Here is a 12568-nt window from a genome sequence, read left to right on the forward strand (position 1 = left end):
CTGGCTTTGTCTGCCTAAGTCTGTGGCTTGCGTGGGTAATCCTCCTCCTCTAAGGACGTGAGCTTTATTCTCGAGGGAATAAAGCAGTAACTTCTCTGGTAGCTGGGCCTGGCTTCTGATAAGAAGGTAATGGTTTGTGCTTGAGGACTTTCCCCTGGTTTCTGGGCAGCCTGTGGTTTATGATCAGCACCTGTGGGGGGCACTGTTGCTTGTGTCCAGGGCCTTGCATGATATTTCACTTCAATTGGATAACCAAATATCCACCTATGTACACTTGGCCCTCCAGCAGCCCAAGCACTACTTACTCCAGGAAGCAGTTGTAGCTCTGGATGTTAGATACTCTTTGACGTCAGTGATTAACTTTAAAAACAATATCCAGTCAAAATGACATCCCTAAAAAAGGTATTTTAAAGTGATATACATGAGAGTAGGCTGTTAAAATAAAAAATTCAGCAGAAACTGTTAGGGCCTGGCACTTTTTGGAGCCAAGATGTCACATTAAATAGACTTAAGCACCTTCGTACAGGTCACTGTGACATTGTACAATACGTTTATTCAATATAGAATCTCTCTTTATTATTCTTCTACTTAGAATGGTATTTTTTAGAATGCTTACTTGGAAGTTCCATAACTGTCAGTTGTACTTGGGTGGTTGATGGATGAGGTTAATAAACCCGACGTGTTCATACTTCTTACTGTCTCTGAGTTTCCTTCAGTCAACAAACTGCAACGTTATATTGCCGACGATCGTTGCGAGTGATAAATCTTCACCTCAACATCGTTATGACTGCACTCATCGAAAAACTCATTCTCCTCCAGCGGCAGAGGAATATTCATGTAGAGAAAGTTATCTTTCTCCAGCGGCAGTTCGCCTTTAGTAGGAAGTGGTGAGGAGATTTGAGGGAGGGTCAAGTCATGACATAAATTTTTGTTTAAAAAAAAAAGAAGATAGAAAGGGATTTTGACTTCTTAATTATTTTATTACGCTTCGTATGTGGATGGAAAATTGATACGAAAGACTTTATTGTCTTCGATGTAAAACTCATAGTGTGTGTCATCATTTAATTTAATTTGGAGATGAGTGTCTGCTCGCGAGCGTACTTTGATGCGCGTGGCAGATTCGCGAGACTGAGGAGCTTTCTATGTGACAAGTTCATGCGCGTGGCTGATTCACGAGCCTTAGAAGTTCTCTGCGTGGCAAGTTTGGAACTTTGTTTATCTGAATGAATGAATGAATGAATGAATGAATGAAAATACATTTGTACAGCGCGATTGCTGCCCTGAGGCGTCCAAGCGCTAGATGTTAGAATCTCAAGGTGTTCGTGAGATTGGGTTGTCTGCGTTCTAGTGACGTCAGACGTTAAGCTCAATTAGTCGTCTGCATGCAACTGCGTTCCAGTGACGTCAGGCGTTACGTTCAAATAGTCGTCTGCGTGTATGTGACGTCGGGCGTGCTGCTTCATTTGCGTTTCACCAATAAAGTTCTGTGAGTACTGTGACGTCTGGACTCATTGATGAAAGCGCGCCTCTGTTTCCCTAACTTCGGAGGTTGTTGGATTAAAACTGATAGGTAATGTGTTTAGTTACGAAGCGTTTCATGCGGCCATAGAGCGGAATGTGAGTTGAGGACTTCCTACCAGGTATCTCTACTGGAACATTGATGAAGAAATTTCACTTTACAATTTTATTCGAGTCAACTTCACAGTGTTTTAGGATTAAACTTCATGCTTAAACGCTTACCTGTTGCTTCAATTCAGACTTAATAACAATTGGGAGACTTCATTGTGAATAGAAAAGGAGCAACATTTCTCTGAATAATATTACTGATTGTTTTTACTCTTCCTGGGGTTTTTTGACATTACAGGCTGTACTTATTTAAATTAACAACAACATTTAGATTCTATTGAAATCTAGAAATAGAAATATTTATTATTGGATAGGATGTTAGTTATCTTGTCTCACTTTTTCTTTGTTTCTGGGTAACAATTTTATTTGAGTCATAGAATTTTATATTACAAAAATTCTACAAGATGCAGAATGTTACACAACCACCTTTTTTCTTGACAAGTCCTGGGGAGCCAAGTATAAAACGGCAAAAATGGAAAACAATATTTATTAATTACGCAAGAGTTTGTGGCACGAATTTGAGTGCTGAATGGCAGCATTCCTTACTATTACATTGTTTAGGTGGTGAAGGAAAAGAGGTCCTAGAACATTTACCGGAACTTAGCGCTGCTGATCAAAGAAATTTGAATGAATATGAGATATGTATTCTACAGCTAGACCGTCATTATCTTCCACGATTAAGCACTATCATGGAAAGATATCATTTTGGTCTAAGAGAACAAAAGAAAGATGAGTCAGTGGAAGAATATGTTTCCGCATTAAGGAAATTAGCATCTTCTTGTAAGTTTGGGGTGCAACAGAAGAGAGACTAAGAGATCAATTTGTGCTAAAATGTGCACATGATAACATAATAAAAGAATTGTGGTTAAAAGATGAACCGCCATTAGATGAGGTAATAACGATAGCAAAACAGGTGGAACATATGATCAAGTGTGTGGATGAATTAAGTGTTGAAAAAAGTAAACCAGTTACAACCGATAGTAAAGTTGAGGAGGTTGTCTGTCAAGTAAAAAACAAAGGTATAGAAAATAAAGGTAAGAATTCATCTCATTCTGAAAATTATAATGCTACTTCTAGTTTTAACAAACCTACATGTTTTAGGTGCGGTAGACTTGGCCATCTCACCAATGCACCATATTGTCCAGCTTTGAAAGTTGTTTGTAGCACTTGTGGCAGAAAAGGTCATTTTGCCAGATGTTGCAAAACTAAAATAAAGAAAGGAGAACATCCTAGTACAAAAGATCAGCCTCAGGTGAAAGTGGTTACTTTTCAGATAAATGATCTTGGTGCTATTCATCCTTCTCATCTAGTTGAAATTGAAGGAAAACAAATGGAGTTCAAATTTGACTCATGTTCTCACTTAACCATGATAAATACTGAGATGTTTAAAGAACATTTTGAGGGTAAAGTTAAATTGATTAAACGTGATGTTTCTCCACATGGTTATGTAGGTATACCCATCAAAATGATAGGATATTTCCTAGCAACAATTGAATTATCTGGACGTATGATTGCTGGTAAGGTCTATGTCGCAAAGCGTGGTGATGCATTATTAGGTTGGCCTCATCAACGCATGCTTGGTGTTAGTCTTAGTGTTAGTCTTAATCCTAATACTATTCCACAGGTACAAATACAAGAAGTGAGTGACTTGAGTTCTACATTTGCTGAGCAGTTTGCAGATATGTTTGGTGAAAGACTTGGGTGTTTGAAAGGATACAAACATCACATCACATTAAAAATGGGGCTGTGCCTGTAGTTGCCAAGGTTAGAAGGATTCCGATTAATGAACAAATTGGTGTTCAAAAAGAGATTGAGCGTTTGGTTGATCTAGGTGTTATTGAGCCAGTGGAAGCTACAGAATGGTTGGCTCCCATAGTTGTCGCAATAGGGCGAATGGTGAACTTCGTCTTTGCATTGATTTGCGCTCTTTGAACAAAGAAATTGTGGTGGATAGAATCCCTTTACCTAACATCGATGAAATGGTTGGTACTTTGGCAGGTGCTAAGTTTTTCACCACCCTTGATTTGGCATCCGTCTATCATCAAGTTGAATTGGAGGAGTCGTCACAAGAATTAACAGCTTTCATAACACCTATGGGCACCTACAAGTTTCGTAGAATGCCTTTTGGGCTTGTTTCCGCGGCTGCGGTTTTTCAATGTATTATGTCAAGTAATTTGAGAGGGCTTCCTGGGGTGAGATGTTATCAGGACGATTTATTCATTTTTAGTAGTTCAAAGTCTGAACATTACTCTAGGATGTGTGCTGTATTGAAACAACTTAAGGAGGCTGGTTTAATGTTAAAGAGAGAGAAGTGCAAGTTTGGTGTGGAACAAGTGAATTATTTAGGACATTGCATAACTGCACATGGTGTTTTCTCAAAGAAAGAACTTGTTGATTCTATAATTAATATTAATAAACCAATCAACAGAGAGGAACTTCAATCATTTCTTGGAATGGTAGAGTTCTATAGTAAGTTCATTCCTAATTATTCTGATAAGACCCAAAAGTTGAGGAAAATCACAGCAAAGTCAGTTTCTTTTCATTGGTCAGATGAGTGTGACAGTGAGCTTTGCTCCATTAAAGATGAATTGAAGAAATCTACTGCATTACATGCGTTTGTACCAGGTGAGAACACCGTACGGCGCTTAATAAAAACTTGTGCGGAAGTTACATCACGTGTGGTGGAAGTAGAGGAGAGAGTGTCCGATGTAGAAGATACTTTGGTGAAGCAACAATCTGTGGTGGAGTCCTTACAGAATTCAAAAGCTGATGTAGACTGGAAGCTCACGGATTTAGAAAATAGATCACGCCATAATAACTTGCGTATATTAGGGATTGCAGAAACAAGAGAGGGGGCTGATCCTCGTAAGTTTGTCGTTCAGTTGTTTAAGGAGCTATTCCCAGAACCGAATTGGGAAACGGAGGTAATTTGAGCTCACAGATTCCCGTTTGCAGTGCGACAGCGCGGGAGAGACAGACAGGGCGACCAAAATCTATACCCAAGGGCAATATTAATCTGTTTGAATAACTATTTGTTGCGAGAAGCCCTCTACGATTTAGCGCGTCCTGGGAAAAAAACGCACAGGTTTGGGGTGCGAGTTTTTCGTTCGCCCGGACTTTTGCCCAACAACTGTTAACGAACGATGGCAAATGCAGAAACTATTTACTCCCTTCCAAGCAGTAGGAGCCCAGGTCTTTTTGCTCAATCCTTCCAAACTAAAGGTCGTCTCTAATGGTCAAACGAGGTTCTTTACATCCAGTAGAATGGCGCAGGATTACCTGTCAGATCATAAAAAGAACGAAGGTTGAAGGGAAAAAAAAAGGGAAAAAAAGGGGATAAATGTTAAAAAACTATAAAGCGGAAAAGATGATTTACCCAGTATCGGAGTTTTGATATTGAGAACTTATAGTTTGTTATTGCTTCTGAGACACTTGGAATGTTGGGTGGTGGGTAGGGTTAATCACAATGTTTATTACTTGATGGAATGTCAATTAGTGTATCTCTCTTCATGCAAATATGTATTTGTTGATCTATTGCATCTATGTAAGTGGGTACTTCACTTGTTTGGTAAAAGGTTGGTCCCTAGGAGACAATGATGTTAATTGTACCTGCCTATATGCATAGATGGAATAGGAGTAACCTTTCTGTTATTATTATTCCCTATAGGTTCTAGGGATTCGCGATTAAGAAAATGATTAAGAAAATGACTTAATACCGATATGTGCAACTAGTAGTTAATTATGTTTGAGAAGTAGAGTAAGAGAGTACCATATGTGTGTTGTAGGGAATTCAATGGGGTGGGGAACGGTTGTTGCATCTCAACATCACTGAGGACAATGTCCTTAAGCCTCTTTTTTGGGTGGTGGTGGGGGTGTGGGGGGAGGGGGAAGGGAGTTGCATGGGGTGGTACTGGGTGGGGGTGGGTGAGTGGGGTAGCTTTAAAATTAAAAAAACTTGAGACTTATTTTGCAGAATTGGCAGTACAGATTGTCTATATAATGGCAGGCAGGCATTACAGTATATTATATAGGCTGAGGGAAGCTCATCTAGGTCTTTTCTTTCAGTGCTTGGATGGGGCAGGATAAAATAGCTATTGGCACTTGGAATATTTGTGGCCTCAACGATGCTAAAAAGCGGGCTCTTTTTCTTACAATTGTTAATTTTATGCGTGTAGATATACTCTGTATACAGGAGAAACACATTCTATGGGGGAAGCGGGAATGTTTAAAGCTTCCTGGGTTTGAGGTGTTAGTCTGCTCTAAACAGACATCTATGATTAGAGGAGTCGCCATATATGCAAAGAGTGGTCTGGGCATATGTAAAAGGGCATTGGGTGATAGAATGGGTAGGTGTGCTAAAGTGGAATTGTGCATTGGTGGTAAATTGTTAACAGTCTGCAACGTGTATGGATCGAACTTAGATGACCCTGATGTGTTTAAATATTTAGATGTTGAATTGGCAGCATGGCCTAGTCCACTACTTCTCTGTGGAGATATGAACATTAATATACCAAGTGATGTCGATTTCATCAGTGCTCATAATTATGTGGGGAGAAAATCAAAAGTGTTTAGAGCCCTTCAGGCTCTTCTTCAGGAGCATGGTCTTGCAGATTTATGGTATCTTCATAAGAGAACAGAAGATGGTTCCACGTTTTACTCCATACCTCATAAGAAAAATGTTAGGCTAGATTTCGTTTTTTTGTCTAAACAGGTGGCAGCTGTTAGCACTATTTTTTGTTTACCTCGTCTTCTCTCAGACCATAATCCATTGATCACCGAATGTCCCTGGCCACGAGTTAGAAAATTGGAGTTAGAGATTGGACATTTGACAAGAAGCTGTTATTTGACGAGGGGTATCGCTCACATATTAAAAAATGGGTTGTCCAATTTTTGAATATTAACAGAGGATCTGCTACAGATCAAGTGGTCTGGGACACGATGAAAGCTGGACTACGGGGTGAGACTAAAAGTTTCTCTTCCTATAGGTGAAAATTAGAACAGGAATGGATGCGTAATGGCGTTAAAGAACTTCGGGAGGCAGAAATTGCATTGACTCTAAATATCAAGGATGGGAATGAAATAGTCTCCTATTTACAAAAGGTGGCGATTCTCAAGGCTGGGCTGCTGGAGCCCATTGGACAGGATCTTGTGTTAAAGTATTTACAATATCGTACAGATATGTTTGAGTTTGGGGAGACATCGGGCACGGTCCTTGCTAAGAGACTCCGTCAGCGAAGCATTCAGAGTCAGGTGGTGAAAATTCAAGATGAACACGGAATAATGTAAGAAACGCAGGAAAAGGTTAATGAAGTCTTCTTGGAATTTTACTCCTGTTTATATCGAGAAGATACCCCTAGGCTTAATGTAGAGTGAGCTGCGGAAGCTTTCCTAGCAGATCTTAAGACTGCCGTTATTTCCCCTGAACAGGCTGAGCTCTTGGCCACCCCATTCAATGGGAGGAGGTCGAGATTGCAGTAAAATCTTTGGCTAATGGCAAGGCTAGCGGTCCAGATGCAGTCCCGTTGGAATTTTATAAGGTGTTCCTACCTGAAATCGGCCAGGTCTTCCTTGAGGTATTAAGAGCAGCCCAGAGGGCTATAGTACCGGAATCATGGCAAAATACAACCATAGTCTTGTTTAAAAAAAAAGGTAAACCTGAGTTGCTACCATCATCATTTCGGCCTACTTCTCTAATTAATAGCGATTCTAAAATATACTCAAAAATAATGGCTGGTCGACTTGTGCAGGTGATTACCCCTCTGGTCTCTGTGTTCCAGCATGGATTTATACCGGGCCGGGATACTGCTGACCATGTCAGACGTTCCATTGCATTACTAGACTGGGCTCATGACACAAACTCACCCCTCGGGTTGATCCTGTTGGACGCCGAGAAGGCGTTCGACAGGGTCTCCTGGGGGTTTATGTGGGTCGTCCTGAAGTGGAAGAGATTTCCAAAAGAATTCATACAGGCGATCTGTGCGATGTATATTTCCCCAAGAGCACAACTTCGTATCTCTGGCCAGCAGACAACCTCTTTTCCTATAACTAGGGGCACACAACAGGGGTGTCCCTGTTCTCCCCTGCTGTTCGCCCTGTATATTGACCCCTTTCTCTCTAAGATCTTGGCTAATCAGCATATAAAACCGATAAGAGTCAGTAATATGTCTTATAATCTGCTAGCGTACGCAGATGATATAGTTGTTATCTATACTACTATTATAAAGGAAGAACTTTGAACCTTTGAGGCGGGTAAACTCGGGAACCACAGCCCCAATCCACACACCCGATACATCGTTATAATCGTCAGGGTGTGCAGATGGACATAGGCTATATAAACGTAATAAATATACTTTATTTAAAAAATTTACCGGAAAAAAAAGTAGTCCCTTGGAAGAAGCGCCAGCCGCAACGTGCGTGCTGACGTGAGGAGCGAGGGGAGGAGCGGCGTCCAGAAGCTCGAGGAGGACCGGCGGACATGGCGCGGGGAGGAGCGGCGTACAGGTGGTGAGGAGCGGTGGACAGGTGGTGAGGAGCGGCGGACAGGCGGTGAGGAGCGGCGGACAGGCGGGCAGGAGCGGTGAGCGGCGGATGAGGTAGGTTATTTATTTATTTAGTTAGGAGCGGTGAGCAGCGGAAAAATTAAGCAAAAATGACAATCGTGAGCAAGAGGAAGCAAACGGAGCATTACAAAAGTGAGACAAACGGTGCATTACAGGAGGAAAAAGTTACGTGTGCAGGTTACAAAAGCGTACATCGTGAGCAAGAGGAAGCAAATGGAGCATTACAAAAGTGAGCCAAACGGTGCATTACAGGAGGAAAAAGTTACTTGTGCAGGTTACAAAAGCATAGAAAGTAAACATAGAGGTATAGGAGGAAAAAGTGACGTGTGCAGCTAGCAAGAGGAAGCAAACAGAGCATTACAAAAGTGAGCCAAACGGTGCATTACAGGAGGAAAAAGTTACGTGTGCAGGTTACAAAAGCGTAGAAAGTAAACATAGAGGTATAGGAGGAAAAAGTGACGTGTGCAGGTTAGAAAAGCGTACAAAGTAAACATAGAGGTATAATACTGCAATATATGGGGGAAGGCTCCGGGGGACCCACGGGCAACGTCGGGGCGGGCGGGGGCCCTGAAGCCTAATTGCTCCTGGACAACGTCGGGACGGGCTGCTAGTAACATCCGAAGTCTCATCTGCTTTTAGGGAACTTAAGCAATTGGCAGGGCATTTTGGGGCAGTGTCGGGCTACAAGCTCAATGTCTCAAAGACCAGGTGGTTCAGACACCTGGTATGGCCATATCAGATGCCCCAGTGGTTCCTGATGCCATGTATCTAGGTGTGTGCATAACCTCCGAAGTGGATACTATTCCTGATTTAAATATCCTACCGGTTATAGATGATGCCAATTAAAAATTAGAACGACTAGATAGCCTGCATCTATCCTTATATGGACGATGCAGAGTTATTAAAATGTTAATTATTCCTAAGTTTTTATATTTGTTCAGGACCATTCCTCTTTTGTTTTCTCAAACAAGTCTGGTAAAGGCAGATAGAGTTTGCTACAGGGTTTTGTGGGGTTATAGGCGTTCACGCAGAGCAGCCAAGTGGATGTGTCTTCCTCGAGATCGAGGGGGCCGGGCGGTTCCAAGTCTTGCCATGTATTATTGGGCTGCAATGCTACAAGCAATGGGTGTGCTGATATGTGGAGACAAAGCGAGCATACCAATATGTAACACTCCTACTATTTATGAGATTGGGTTGGGGTCTGCTGCAAAAGGTATTTTACTTGAGGTCCTTGAACCCAGCTACTATAAGAGAACACGCTTTAAGGTCTTGATTGCTGCATGTACCATCTGGAGGATGATCAGGAGGAAATTGGCTATTCCAAATATGAATTTGTATACGCCTTTTAAAGCCACTCAAATGTTTCCTTGCATCTTTCAGGATCATGTTATGAACAGTTGGCAAAGTAAAGGTGTCTATGGGTTGGGTGATATGGTCGAGGATGGCGCTGTCCTATCATATAGCGAAATAAGGGATACATTTCAGTTATCTCCACGTGACTTCTTTAAGTATTTTCAGATTCAAAGCTTTATCCAAAAATATTTGAAGAAAACTCCTTGTATTTTGGAGAAAGTGCCTTTCATTGAATTGATTAAGAAGAGAAGTAGAGGGGGGGAGGAGCCAAGATGGCGACCGGAGCAGACCTGTAGGCTCCCGGCTCCGCCAGCCTTTTTCCGCCGTACCGATATCCTGGCTCAGATCCTGGCGAAATTGACAGCAGATTGGGTGCGATGCGGCGCTGATCCCGGCGGTGCTTTCCCGGACCCTCGACCTGCCCGGCAGCCGAAGATAGCCGCTTACCAGTCTACAGCCCTGGACCCCGCTTGCACGGGCTCATTCTGCCGTGCCTCGGAGACCTGCTGCCGGCCGGAGTGCTCTATCGGCGCTGGCTGCTGAACCACCGGCGTGATCCTTGCGAGGCGCTGCCCGTGCCCAGCCACCTGAAGGGATTTGGAGCGGGCGGAGAGAAGGAAGCGCTCGCGAAGCTGCAGTGCCCCTTTGGAACGGCGCCTTTGTTTGATGCTGAAGGTACGGGGAGAGGATTGCTCGGCCATGTTGGATTGCCCAGGACTGCCTGACCCCATGCCTCTCTACCCGGGCTTGTTACGGGGCGCTTAGCCTGCACTGAGTGTCTCACTGGCACGGCACATAGCACCCCGCCAGCATTGAACGGGCGTACGCTAGTGCTTTATTTATCCTGGTGATCGCCCCGGAGTTTTGCCATAATGGCTTTGCGTGCTGATATGTTTGGTGGGGAGGTGCGCCCGTCCTCGCCAGCGACCTGTGCTGCCCCGCCTGTAGTGGAGCTCGAGGTTCCAGAGATTCCCCGGGGACATGAGAGGCAGGGGCTACAGCCTATATTTTCTCTTGGCGCCGTTCTGTCCGCCCTGTGCGACCTCCGTGCAGAAATGCACCACTGCTACGGAAGATTGGGAGGCAAGCTAGACGACATGGCGTCTGCGCTGCGGTGGGACAGTAACGAGCTGATCCCGCAAAGCTACCACCTGCCCCCGCCTACACTTCACGAGGATACAGCGCTTTCTCCTGCCTGCTGGACACCTGAGCCCGCTTCCTATTTTACTGGCGCCCAAGACCGCCCGCCTGACAACTCCGCCCGGGATACTTTGTTTCCCCTTTCAGTGAAGAGTGCTACATTGTGGCTGGATTTACTATCGTATGTGCCTTGGGATCTCTCTGCGGCATTGCTGGTTCTACCGACGGCTCCTGTGTTGTGCCCCCTGACTTTGCTGCCTAAAAACTCGTATACTCCTGGTGTTTCTGTGGAACTTTCTGCTACATTCGACGGATTTTCTGGTGACTTTATACGGCCATTTTGTGCTCCCATGTTGCTTTCGTTCTTTCTCTCGCCATTTTGCTTCTTTGTTCTACGGAGGGCGGGCCTCTCTCGGGAAGCGCATCTGGGGGTGTATCCACGTTCGGGCCAGGGCTAGGCTGCTTTCCCTGTTATCGGCTTCTTGGCTGGTTGACCTGGGTTTGGGATTATTGTTTTTTTGCGTCCAGATTACTCGACCGCTGTAAATTGATGTTTCATTCCTGTATCTACCTTATTGCTTGCCGTCTATCCTGAACTTGGGGTGGAAGATGTATCAGTGGCTGGTGGGGACCGGGATGCCTGGAATGGATCCTCCTCCTGTTCTATTTGTCTTTGAGAGTCGAAGATTAGGGTGTCCTTTTCTCCCTCTCTATATTGGATGTTATACCTTTTTCTTTTTCCTTCTCTTTCTTTTCTTTCTCGCTATATTTCGGGTTTATTGGGCGACAGACACACTGCTGGGGGGGGGGGGCAGGCCGTAGCCTCCGCATGCGTGTAGGGTGGGGGGTTAGTAGTTAGTATCTAGTTCTTATTTCTATGGTGCCTTCTTTTATTCCTATTTTTGATTTTCCCTTTTGGTCTGGGTCCATGTCTAGATTACTAGAGGTTAGGTGGCGGCGGGCAATGGGTGGGACGTGAGGGGGGTCTTCTAGCTGACTCTGCAAATTGCTGCCATGCTGCCCGGGTGGGACTTGACGGTTGGGTCGATATCCTGTGTACAGACTTGTAGCTACTGTCATGCTCCTCCCGCATGGATCCTTCCTTTTTGCTTCTCTTCTCTTATGATTCAGGACAGTACGATTTGAATCAATATTTGCATAAAAAAAAAACCTTTAAAATTAACCTTCACTGGTTCTGGGACATGGTATTACAGCAATTAATGTGTAACTCTTTAATGTTTGCTTAGGATGATGGGGTAATACTGTGTCGCCGTAACGCTTGCATTGGTGCTTTAACTGTTTTTGTGGCCGGCCGGAAGGTTGTAGGCCCGTATTTGTCCTTCTTTGATGCACAATAAAGGTTTTCAAAAATTAAAAAAAAAAAAAAAGAAGAGAAGTAGAATAGGAATTCTGTATCAATATTTTCTCTCAATACTTCAAGATGATTTGACTGCTCAAAACGCCAAGTGGGAATTAAAATTAGGTAGGGCAGGTATTGACTTAACCTTGGTGATAGAACTTGCTAGTCAGGTTATGGTGTCTGGCTCGCTTAAAACTCAAAGTTACATGTCAATGTTGGATTTATACTATACACCTAATAAGATTGCAAAATGGAGGGCCACAAAGGGGAATACTTGCGCACGATGTGGGCTGTTGGCAGCCGATGCAATACATATATTTTATTCTTGTCTATCCCTTTGCGGCTTTCTTGACGATATTGAGCACTTTATTAATGACACACTTAAGATTCGATGTATAATGACTCCGGCGCTTGTGATATTTGGGGTTGAGGCTGGTAATACATTATCCGGGGGTAACACCTTTAATGAATCAGCACTTATATTTATTGCCATGTCGCAGGTTCGCCTGTGCATTACTTCTCAGTGGCT

The sequence above is a fragment of the Lissotriton vulgaris genome, chromosome 12 (assembly GCF_964263255.1).
Source record: "Lissotriton vulgaris chromosome 12, aLisVul1.2, whole genome shotgun sequence".
Lineage (NCBI taxonomy): Eukaryota > Metazoa > Chordata > Amphibia > Caudata > Salamandridae > Lissotriton > Lissotriton vulgaris.